This window comes from Lactuca serriola, chromosome 4, assembly GCF_051521515.1.
Source record: "Lactuca serriola cultivar US96UC23 chromosome 4, Lser_US96UC23_V15, whole genome shotgun sequence".
Lineage (NCBI taxonomy): Eukaryota > Viridiplantae > Streptophyta > Magnoliopsida > Asterales > Asteraceae > Lactuca > Lactuca serriola.
In genome coordinates this window covers 226820751-226834486 of record NC_136411.1, presented here as the reverse complement: position 1 = coordinate 226834486, position 13736 = coordinate 226820751, and positions in this window count along the sequence as shown.

Genomic DNA, 13736 nt, shown 5'->3' with positions numbered 1-13736 from the left:
AGTTGTAATATTTTTAATTATTTTAACAATCTACAGACTTTAAAAAACGAACAGTCTTTTTCTTGCAGGTTGCAGACATTTGGTCCACCTCTTCTTCTGTAGATGTCTGCAGATATGGTCCGCAGACCGCAAACATTTTACCTCTAAAAAAACAAACAACACCTAAGATCAGGAGGTATATCCGTAAAAACCTCTTCATGTAACTCTCCATTAAGGAAAGCATTGTTGACATCCAGTTGCACCATATTCCATTTCTTAATAGCTGCAATGGCTAAAAGAACTTTAACAATTACAAGCTTAACAATGTGTGAATATGTTTTAAAATAATCAATGCACTCTTCCTTATTAAATCCCTTTGCTATAAGCCTAGCATTGTATCTTTCTATTTTACCATCACTACCATGTTTAATCTTGTAACATCCCAAAATTTAAGACCAAAAATTTCTTTTTAATAAAACATTACTTTAAACAAAGACATCATTCCAAAACATAATCTGAGTATAAGTTTTCAAAACACATGTTTATTATCAGAGTAAACATTCCCAGGCTGACTAATCTATGGTGTGTGTCATGCGATCACCCTGAGCTCCTCCCTCCGCTACCGGAAGTACCTGAAAACCAAAACTGAAAACCGTAAGCACGAAGCTTAGTGAGTTCCCCACCTTACCACATACCATGCAAAACCATATACTGCACATACTGGGCCACGCCTGCTATTCTAGGCCTCGCCCTCTACTTCGGGCCTCGCCTGATACAACGGCCCCGCCGCTCCAGGCCCCGCCTGGCTTCGAGCCCCGCTCGGATACAGATCTGTTTCACTTTAGGCCTCGCCTGTCACAGGGCCTCGCCCACTAACATATAATAGCACATAAACATATCACATAACATTACATAAACTAAACATATACTAACAACTCTTGCTCTAAGGCCTCGCCTATCTCTGGGCCCCGCCCGTGTCCTGCTACTGATGAGTCATGGAACCTCGTCCATACTCCTGCTGATAGTGAGATATGGACCCAGCCCACCCTCACTCTTTTCCTAACTTGGGCCTCGCCCCTGCTCTGCTGCTACTGAGATGTGGAACACCATCCACACTCTGCTATTGGTGAGATACGGGACCTCACCCTCACTCACCTCCCTACCAGGCACATACAAGTATGACACAGACAACAAGTATAAACTATCACATAAACCGCTCCTTGGGCACCCGCCCTTTATCATTGGACCTCGTCCGAATATCATACTAGCATACTGTGCCTAGGGCTAACCCCCGGGTCTTCTACTCATAACTACATGGGCTGGCATTGTGGCCGTATACCCATTCATACAAAGGGAAACTCACCTGATACTGTTGTACTGCTGCTGCTAACCCCTTTGACCGCTACCTGACCACTGACTCCGAACTGCTGCTCCGCTAGCTCCCCGAGCTACCAATATCAACATAACACTTAGTCTAACTGACCTTCAAAGGTCAACCAAGTCAACTCTGGACAAAGTCAACATCCTAGTCAAAGTCAAGCTTCCAGGTCAACCCTATTCGTCGAGTCACCCTACTGACTCGCCGAGTTCATAAGTCCAGAGTCTTTCCACTCGCGACTCTACTCGCCGAGTCATCCCCTGACTCGCCGAGTCTACTGATTCCCGATTCCTGTCCTGTCCAACTCACTGAGTCCTGGCTCGACTCGCTGACTCGAGACTTAACTCGAAGGATTTGGGACCACGCGACCTGACTCGCCGAGTCTAAGAACAGACTCGCCGAGCACTCGGCAATCTTCATCCAACTCGTCGAGTTCATGCCTATCTTCATCCGACTCGACGAGCTGTTCATCCCACTCGTCGAGTTCCTCCTCATCTTCAAGCTACTCGCCGAGTCCACTCGAAGGACTCACCGAGTCCAATAAGATCCACTTACATGCAGAGGACTTCTGAGTCATGCATGAACTCCAAACTGTAGATCTACCCTTCCCAAGCCTATTCCCCACGTAAAGTTGCAAACTTTACGTGTAGAAAGGGAGATCTAGGCAAAATGCACTAATAACTAGGGTTTAAGACCAAGAGGCTCCAAATTCCACCCAATGGCTGATACTTTACGGGATTCTAAACCAACACAAGCATGGATCTGAGGTAGCAACCTCAGATCTGGATCTCAAGCTCAAGATTGATCTAAAACATGGCTTAAAATCCCCAAAACTCATAACCAAGGAAAATCTGGAGGAGAGAAACGACTTAATAACTTCAAATGCTCTGAAATGCTCCCCAAGCTTCGGATCCAAGACCACTCCTTGATGCTTCAAAGATTCCCACTCCTTCTTCTTCCTTAAAACCACTCAAAATGGCTAAAAGCTTGAATGAACACAATGGAGGCTTAAGGTGCGGCGTTCTGGGTGTGAGAGGCTGTAAAGGAGCCCTAGGAAGAAGATTGAGACGCTTAAATAGGCTCCAAGCCCCGGATTGAGGGTTTTCTTCGCACAGACCAGACTCGCCGAGTCCACTTGGCCGACTCGCCGAGTTGGTCACTTACTCCTCGACCCGGATCCCGCTCCGACTCGCCGAGTCCTTCCTTGGACTCGCCGAGTCCCTCCTAAATTTAGGGTTTCCTTTACTTTCTTGGCTTTCAAAATCTTGGGTGTTACAACTCTCCCCCACTTAAATTGAACTTCGTCCTCAAAGTTTACCATGGCCCACCGCCTGCGATCTGCCTCCAATACCCAACACCAGCCGCCTACCTGCGTTGGTCTTCCACCTGGCCATTCTGGCTAACATCAACCTCGCGGGTAAACCTCGGGTGAAACCTGACCCTGAACAACTTAGAAACAGAACTTACTCAACCGATAATCCTTCTGGTACTCACCGAGTACCGCACTGAACCCGCAGAGGTTCTCCACTAATTTCCTTGCGCGATTTCCTTGCCTTCCCAAGGCAAAGCCTCATAACCGACTTTTCCTCTGACACTGTGAAGGTCCTATCCTTCACTAACTCCATCACCACCCCCCCCCCCCCCGCTATTCCCAGAGCGGGTCATCACCGTCAGTACTCACTGACACTCCTTTCTGCCAACACTTGGTGTCGAGCACCCCTTGACTCAACTAACTGAAATCCACCATATGCTGCATACTCGCACTGCCACCGTCTGGCAATGCTACTATTCCTCGACTGACTCCCTGATAAACTGGGACCGCCCTGGTCCCTACCAACCTATCAATGACTGGATTACCGGCTCCCACCGGTAGCTTGTCCCAACACCATCACTGGTCGCTCTCAGCGACTTCCAAAGAAACCTCGACCACCTATAACTACTCAATCAATCCTGCCATCAGGCACTACAAACCTGGGATCCCCGATCCCCTAACTTGACACTAAGGTCCCTACCAGGTGCCACCTGCGCTGCTAAAACTCACGGGCCTCGCCCACGGGTCCCACCCGCTTCTCTCCTTCTAGTCTCACTAGTCTAGTCACTCTCGCTCGGGCCTAGCCCACGGGTCTCACCCAACCATGCTACTGAGCAACCCTGCTCCCAGGTCTCATCTACACTGCTAATCTCATACGGGCCTTGCCCACGGGTCTCACCCAACTATATCCTGGAGCGTCCTCTCCCAAGGTCTCACCTCTCTAGAGCTATACATGCAACTCCCTATCATTCTCATCCACTACTCAATCTTGATCCCTACCTGATCACTAGGAGATAAGGGCTTCGCCCCAACTCCACTAACGGAACTACTAAGGAATGCTACGGATTACCCATAGCCTTACATCAACATCCATTGTTGACCCCTAGTGAATGCTACAGCTGCCCTGTAGTCTTACAACACTTCCACTACTGACTGCTAATACGAAGGCACCCATGTGCCATCAGCTGCTCAAGATCCTTATTCCAACTCCCGCGAGTCCTTCGGGCGATCCACAACCTGAATTCTCACCCATAACTAACCATTACCATCACACGCACTAGCTGATGTGGAGTTTCTCAAACTCCCAACCCTGAAATCCTCAATCCATCAAACGCTAAACTACTTCTCTTCCCTCTCGGAGGTCACATACTCATTCTGGGTCTGCGTGCTCCTCTCTGGGCACACCCGGAGGATTCTCCCCCACTTCGATCCTGCTTACCCCTTGCTACTCATTACTCAAAGAGATCCCTATCTTTGCTACCATTCCATAACCCATCTACTGAGGAACCCAAGCCCGCCATAGCTAGGAATTTAGCCAATCCATCACAATCACTGCACCACTCCGAACTAGCGAAACGTACCAAATCCCTCCCAAGCATGCTACAGTTACTGCATCCTTCGACACCTTCTTCAATAGAGCACATCCCCTAACTACCATACAAATATTCAAGGTATGCAGATGGCATATAACTTGATCACAATCAACCAATCAAAATAAAATACTTTTACCGCTAATGATGCAGAACCATAACAATGAAATCATGCACAAATAAAAGAACTGAAAATGGGAAATTGCATACCTGCAACGTCCGGCGTTGCTCGCGTCTCCAAGGTCGTCATCTGAAAAGCCCTGCTCCCTGCTGCAGGTGCCTCTACCCGGCCCTGACGGCCATCTGCGATCCTCAAAGTTGCAGGGGCGGGTGCCATCACCCGTCCTGCCGAAGACAAACTGGGGCACTGGGCCTTCTTGTGGCCCCGCTGGTTGCAATGAAAACATATCATGTCTGATACCTATGCGGCGGTAACAATACAATCCCTGCTGAAATGACCAGTCCGACCGCACGTGAAGCAGCCAGACTCACCACCGCTACCACTCCTGCACGCACCCCCATGCGCCCCACCACACTTTCCGCACCGACTGCGGTCCTGATGATCCCTCGATCTCGAATCCGATCCCTTGGGCCTTTTGCCCGAACCCGCAGCTACCTGAACCTCATCCGGCTTCCTCTTCTGGATCTGCTCCAAATCAATTTCCCTCTCCTTAGCCCGAGAAATCATATCTTCCAGCGTCTTACAGCTAGACCTGCTCACGAACTCCCTGATCTCATCCCTCAACATCTCATGGTACCGAGCCTTCTTCATCTCCTCATCCGCTACATACTGCGGTACAAGAAGAGCCCTCTCCCTGAACTTGGCGGTGATCTCCGCCACAGTCTCAGTAGTCTGCGTCAAATCCTGAAACTCTTGTGCCAGCTGCTGCACCTCAATAATCGGCGAAAACTCCGCCCTGAACCTGGCCGAGAAATCGCTCCAAGTCATCGCGTCCAACGCGACATCATCCCCCAAAGCATGACCAATCTCCTCCCACCAATCCCTCGCTCTGTCCTTCAGAAGACAGCAGGCGAGTCTAACCTTGTCCCCCTTGGGACACTTGCTCGTACGAAAAGCGTTGGCAACATCCGCCAACCATCTACTGCTAGCAATGGGGTCCCGAGCCCCATGATAATCTGGTGCCCCGCAGGCTCTGAACTCTCGAAACGTCAAGGTACGCGCTCCCATCAATGCCATCATCTCAATACGGAAGGCTCCCAGCCTCTCCTCCAAAATCTCCAGTATACCCTCCTTGACCGTGCCAAAGATCACAGGAGTCTGAGCTAAAATACTGCGCGTAACCTCAGCTGATATCAACTCTCTCATCCACTCCCCGAGCTGCTCGGCCCCTGAACCCGAGCCTGATCCCTCTCCGGTGCCTGATCCGCCCGCTGGTCTCTCTCGCAATGTCACCATGCTGAAAATATACCATAACCACTATCAGAATACTCATCACTGATGCGAGACCAAACATACCCTACCAGGTTCCCGGTCTTGTCTCGGCCTTTCTCGAATCGAGTACGGATCCTCTGCTTTCAGTAGTACGGGCCCATACTACCTTCCACATCTATCCATACTTTCCTCAGGAACTGCTTCGACTCCACCAGGTCCCTTATCCACTAATACTGCTCCCAACACTATCTCATCCTAGGCTTACCCTAGGGAAACCTCTGACTCAACTCAAACCAGTCCTCAACTGCTGAAGGTCTCCTTGTGATGCCAATTAGCCATCACCTGGATACCATCACATGCGACGAGGCTCAGATAATCCTTCAAGTAAAAGACTCGTCCCTACAACGGTTGGACTCAGACGAGAGCTGCGCAATAGGGCCAAATCCAGCACTCTGAGATTATTCAACCCTGATCACATGTGACGTGACGTATCCACCTAATGGCTAACTCCCATCACTCAAAATCCCACAATGCACAAAGCAAGCAACATTCGGACAAGGGGAAAATCTAACCACCACAAACTCAAGCAATCATGTCCAAATAGCAAGAATCTGAACTAGCATGCAACACAAACTCATAAACTCAGGCATAACCTAAACAGTCTATCCTACTACTGTCTAATCAGTACTATCATGCAGCTCAAAAGCACAAATAACAGGCACATAAGGCATCATCCCTAGATCCTTAGTCCTATTCTAGCATGCTGTTCTATCATCTGATAATCATAACATAAACTTGTATGGGTATTTTGGGGTACTTACTTGAGCTCAGTTGATTGCATGCACCACACCTCTTTTCTCTTTTCAAAGTTCTTTTCTTTCTGAATTCTTTTTGCTTTTCTTAAACTGTTTTTCGTTCTCAAAATTCTTTTTACAAAACTGTCTCTTCACTTTTGAAAACTTTTTATCCGACCCCTCAGTTTGAATTCAGGCACACCCAAGAGTATGCCCGAATCCCTCAAACCAAGGCTCTGATACCAACTTGTAACATCCCAAAATTTAAGACCAAAAATTTATTTTTAATAAAACATTACTTTAAACAAAGACATCATTCCAAAACATAATCTGAGTATAAGTTGTCAAAACACATGTTTATTATCAGAGTAAACATTCCCAGGCTGACTAATCTATGTTGTGCGCCATGCGATCACCCCGAGCTCCTCCCTCAGCTACCGGAAGTACTTGAAAACCAAAACTGAAAACCGTAAGCACGAAGCTTAGTGAGTTCCCCACCTTACCACATACCATGCAAAACCATATACAGCACATACTGGGCCACGCCCGCTATTCTGGGCCTCGCCCTCTACTTCGGGCCTCGCCTAATACAACGGCCCCACCGCTCCAGGCCCCGCCTGGCTTCGAGCCCCGCTCGGATACAGATCTGTTTCACTATAGGCCTCGTCTGTCACAGGGCCTCGCCCACTAACATATAATAGCACATAAACATATCACATAACATTACATAAACTAAACATATACTAACAACTCTTGCTCTAAGGCCTCGCCTATCTCTGGGCCCCGCCCGTGTCCTGCTACTGATGAGTCATGGAACCTCGTCCATACTCCTGTTGATAGTGAGATACGGGCCCAGCCCACCCTCACTCCTTTCCTAACTTGGGCCTCGCCCCTGCTCTGCTGCTACTGAGATGTGGAACACCATTCACACTCTGCTATTGGTGAGATACGGGACCTCGCCGTCACTCACCTCCCTACCAGGCACATACAAGTATCACACAGACAACAAGTATAAACGATCACATAAACCGCTCCTTGGGCACCCGCCCTCTATCATTGGACCTCGTCCGAATATCATACTAGCATACTGTGCCTAGGGCTAACCCCCGGGTCTTCTACTCATAACTACATGGGCCGGCATTGTGGCCGTAGACCCATTCATACAAAGGGAAACTCACCTGATACTGCTGTACTGCTGCTGCTAACCCCTTTGACCACTACCTGACCACTGACTCCAAACTGATGCTCCGCTAGCTCCCCGAGCTACCAATATCGACATAACACTTAGTCTAATTGACCTTCAAAGGTCAACCAAGTCAACTCTGGACAAAGTCAACATCCTAGTCAAAGTCAAGCTTCCAGGTCAACCCTACTCGTCGAGTCACCCTACTGACTCGCCGAGTTCATAAGTCCAGAGTCTTTCCACTCGCGACTCTACTCGCCGAGTCAGCCCCTGACTCGCCGAGTCTACTGATTCCCGATTCCTGTCCTGTCCAACTCACTGAGTCCTGGCTCGACTCGCTGACTTGAGACTTAACTCGAAGGATTTGGGACCACGTGACCTGACTCGCCGAGTCTAAGAACAGACTCGCCGAGCACTCGGCAATCTTCATCCAACTCGCCGAGTTCATGCCTATCTTCATCCGACTCGACGAGCTGTTCATCCCACTCGTCGAGTTCCTCCTCATCTTCAAGCTACTCGCCGAGTCCACTCGAAGGACTCGCCAAGTCCAATAAGATCCACTTACATGCAGAGGACTTCTGAGTCATGCATGAACTCCAAACTGTAGATCTACCCTTCCCAAGCCTATTCCCCACGTAAAGTTGCAAACTTTACGTGTAGAAAGGGAGATCTAGGCAAAATGCACTAATAACTAGGGTTTAAGACCAAGAGGCTCCAAATTCCACCCAATGGCTGATACTTTACGGGATTCTAAACCAACACAAGCATGGATCTGAGGTAGCAACCTCAGATCTGGACCTCAAGCTCAAGATTGATCTAAAACATGGCTTAAATGCCCCAAAACTCATAACCAAGGAAAATCTGGAGGATAGAAACGACTTAATAACTTCAAATGCTCTGAAATGCTCCCCAAACTTCGGATCCAAGACCACTCCTTGATGCTTCAAAGATTCCCACTCCTTCTTCTTCCTTAAAACCACTCAAAATGGCTAAAAGCTTGAATGAACACAATGGAGGCTTAAGGTGCGGCGTTCTGGGTGTGAGAGGCTGTAAAGGAGCCCTAGGAAGAAGATTGAGACGCTTAAATAGGCTCCAAGCCCCAGATTTAGGATTTTCCTCACACAGACCAGACTCGCCGAGTCCACTTGGCCGACTCGCCGAGTTGGTCACTTACTCCTCGACCCGGATCCCGCTCCGACTCGCCGAGTCCTTCCTTGGACTCGCCGAGTCCCTCCTAAATTTAGGGTTTCCTTTACTTTCTTGGCTTTCAAAATCTTGGGTGTTACAAATCTGATGGGTTTTGAGCAAAAGATACAATCCTATGTATACATGCAACCCTAACTGAAGATTTGCGTTTCTCAAATTGAACATACAATTAATAATGAACAACAAAGTATAAAACCCTAGATCTATGGATAATAATCAAAAATCACATAAGAAGGGTTATGATACATACATTTAAGATTGTTATTTTAAACAATCTTGCATCCTTGCTTGAAAGACATTTGGTAGCAAGCGCCACAAGTGTAGCGTCTCTAATGGTTCACAAACAAACTCAAGCAACTAAGGAAAACTAGAGTGAGTGAGAGAGAGAGAGAGAGAGAGAGAGAGAGTAATAGAAGAGAATTTCAGCCCTTAGGCTCTTAGAAGAGTCATAACCGAAATTTAACTCTAAGGAGGGTTTATATAGGTGTTAGGAAGGTATTTGATAAGGCAGGTGTATCCAAGATAACCCTAATCCCTTAACTTCCTCCCTAATGCATCCAAGGCACCCTTAGAGCCCAAGGAAACCCTAGAGATGTTCTAGATTTCGTTACCCTCTCTTTAGGGAGTTTCTAGAATTGCCTAATGCTCAACTATTGAACATTGTCACCTTTAGTTCCTACAATTTTAATTAACTCCTTTAACCCCAAAATTAATTCCAAATTAATTTCTGATTAAATATTAATTAAGCAATATGATTTCTAATTAATATATTATTTTAATAATACATTAATAAATCATTTATTTTGATTTCTAATTAATTTATTAACGAAGTAATAAATTAATAAATCATTCTTCTCTCTCTAACAGTCATCCTATTCAATTGTCAGGTTTGAAGGCAACCCCAAATGACTGTGCTACTATCAATTCAAGTATATATCATTTATAGTTCTGGGCTTAGACACCTAATCCAACATAATCTTGTATACCCACCTGCATCCCATAGCGTTTTTATCTTTGGGTGAATGAACAATGTTCCATGTTTGATTAGATTTCATAGCATCTAATTCTGATTCCATGACGTTGCACCATTCAAGGTATTTGGAGGCTTAGTTGTAATGTTTTGGTTCAAAGTTGGCTGAAACAGACATATCAAATGCTCTATGTTTTTATGGAAGCTTATAATAAGACAAAACATCTTGAAGAGGATATGTAGTTTTTGAAATGGGTACTTGATTACAATGAAAGTCTCTCAAGTAAAAAGGTGTATGTGAAGATCTGGTAGTTCTTCTAAGGTTACCAGTTTCTCGTAATGGATGCTCTCTTTGGAACAGTGTAAGAAAATGATCCTGTGTTGGAATGGAATCAGAAGGCTGAGGTGGAATGGATGCTCCAATAGATTTTCCACAAATAGACACTTTCAACTTCCTCATGTTCTGTATGAATGCTGATGGTAGAGATCCAACCGTGATTTTGATTCCTCTATCAACAAAGAGTAGTTTTTCTTCGATTTGATGTTTAATAATCTAGGAAACGTACGTGAGTATTGATTTTAGTCCAAATCCTTCTATACAATGTCGGAGACCCCCCGCTATACTGTCGATGAAGCTTTTTCTCCATAGGTGTTAGTACAAAATAATCTTGATCTTAAAGTCGACAAAACCATCTGCGGTTGCATCACCAACAATGATATTGTCGACTTGTTTATCATCTCAACCATGCATGATGTCATCCCACAATAGATTTATCCCTTACAATGCTTAGACATTGAGGAATCGTTGAAGTTTGAATGGGGGAGACTAATGTATTGAAGCAAAGACACCATATGGAGAAAGTAGTACAAGTGATAACACTAAACTAAATTCTTATGTTGCAAAGTAATCAAACACTAAATATAACAAACAGAAACTTAAATAAATTGAATTTATATATCAAAGATTTCACAAATCAAAAACATACTTGAATATTGATGTTTACAACAAAATTACAAACTCGAAATTATAGATTGAGGCCTGCAAATTGTAGTGTCCTAAGATTGAAATTACACTGGTATGGGTATGTCTTGAGGATACAACAATGAATTCAAGAACAAATGTTGAATATGTCAAAATTATCCATGCTTCTTTGATTTCCTATAAAAATGAAAGAGAAAGAAAATGACGTTTTTTTGTGTAATGTGATCAACCCTCAATCTGTCAAATGATCATCTATTTATAGGCCATCAAATAACAGTTAAAACTGCCAACCATCATACTTGTTCAAAAACCAAAATTAACTGCTAATTAACTACCAAGTAGGTAATTAACAATTAACATATTTTATTAATTAATAAATCATTTTTGTCATTTATTAATAAAAATAAATTATATTTAATGGCAAACCTAATCCAAGACTAAATTAATATCCAAATACACAATTCTAGTCCAAATGTCTTTTTATCTTACTTTCTCCATTTACGAATATGTAGAGACAAAGGCTTAAAAAGTTAGTTGACGTTCTTTCTTTCTCCTACGTGGGATAATGCTTTTATGTTATAAGCAAAGTTCCAATAATACCCAACATTTTCTATTAAAACTCCAAGAATACCCCACATTTGAATAGAAAATAAGAGAATTTTGATATTGAAACTAGGAAAGTATGATATTACATACATCTGAAGAGGTGTTTTAAAACTTGAACCTTTCATAGTGAGTACTACTTGCATCTACTTTATGGGTGGTGAACTAGAGTCTTGAACTTACCACTTTATATAGTAGAGTGAATACAATAATAAGTTTAACACATATCATAACTAAACATGGATCATTTCTTATCGTTGTGTTCATTTCGGTCGTGAACAATCCTTTATTCTTGAGACTTTTGGAGAAATTAGTGTTGGGGGAAACAAACGATACTTTTCAAGACTCATAATAATTTTGATGCCACTTACCGAGTTCTAATTACCCTTTTTTGGAAATAATGTGGATAACACACGAAATCAAAAACACACAAAGACACAGTATTTACGTGGTTCGGTCAAAGTGACATATGTCCACAAGAAATAGGAGAGTATTATTTATTCACAGAGCTCTCATACGGAGATTACAAGTACAATTTCATAGAGATTTGTCCTACTCACTAAGAATGCATCCATGTTTATACTTGAGGGATCAAACCTAAAACCCTAATGGTCCAAGCCATTAACCCATGAAAGGTTTCAACCAATCACAATCCGCCATGCAACATCTTCTGGAACATTCATCCATGTCATATAACCCATGAGTATCAATAACACACATGATGGAGCATCATGAGACATAGTGGTGCATGATGATGCATAAGTGGCACATCAAGAACACTAGTGGAGATTCATCCATCATGGGGGCACGTCAATTTGTTTTCCTTAAGCATCTTCAACTTCATGGCATCCTTGGACAATCTTCAGCATCATAGTGGACTTTATAGCATACGACTCATCAAGGGATACCCTAGCATATCAAGGAACCGATTGGCACATCCTTGCACAAAGATGGTGCATCTGGCATGTAGATGGCGCATCTTGATCAAGGGATGGCGCATCCTCTCCTAGGTTGATGCATCCTCTTCTAAGTTGGCTCCCTTCCTTCTCAAATGGCACATCTAGAATATAAGTTGGTGCATCCTCTCCATAATGGCACATCAGGCTTCATGATACGTAATATTGCTACACTTATTACTTTTACCAACTATTTAACTAACTATTATGATTTAAGGCAGTGTACCTTCTCGAAAATAATATAGCACTAATAGTCGTGTATCAAAAACAGGGAACTGATTTAATTAACTAATTTAACTACTTAAAATTAACCTAAAACAAGCAAAAGTTTAATTGGTTTTTATCTGATTTTGCAAGTTCATACAAACTTAATCTCTTAACTAACGATTTCAATCAATTACTAAAAGCACTTCCATTTAGTTTGAATCTACTTCTCCTCTATGGTTAGCTATTAATTATGGATTATTAATGTTGGTTATCTAATATTATTTTATTAGCAATTCATGTCCAAATTTATTAATGTTTTCATTAATTCATGTAAAACTATATATGGTCATACACTAGCAAACATAGAATTAATCAACTATAAGATGTAGATAAGCTATGTAAGATTGATCTAAATAAACACAATTGTGGTCACAATTTATGTTCTCCAACACAGCTAAATTGGTTACTTTTATCAATTATCAAAGATTGGGTCGTCCTAGCTCTAGCAATTTAATGGTCGCTAAACTACAAGGTAACAAGTTCATGTAATTTAATGTTCACTAAGCTACACAGAACCTGAATTCAAGCAATTAAAGTATCAAATATTAACATGCTAGGTAGAGATAATCAAACCCAAGCTCATGACCAACAATTAAAATCCATAATTCATTAAACTATACCATAGAGTTTAAGCTTCATCTAGGTAAACAGAAGCTACTAGATTCAGCTACTCATGGCTGATAACTCAAACACGAATCCAATAATAAAAGAAATAATCATAGTGTACCAAATTAGGATGATGAATTTATTCTTCAATCTCTCTATCTTCAATTAAATCTCCTTACTAGAATGTTTACTCTCAGTTTTTCTGAACAATTCTTCTGCAGAAATCTCTCTGAAAAACTTCCAAGCCTCCCCATACTGTGAAAGTGAATGAGTATTTATATTTTTGGGAATTTTCACATTTCACGACATGAACAGGGATTTAACGTCGTGTATTTGAGATAAATACTTATCGGGCAAGGACTCTGACTTCCCATGCACTTATCTTCTAGAACATTCACTCCACGTTGTGAATGTGATGGCCATGTCGTGATTGGAGCTTTTCGCAAGGATTTTTCTTCTTTTAATTCTTCAATCCTCCAAAATTCCACTTCTAGTCAATTATGGTCCTTATTCTTCAA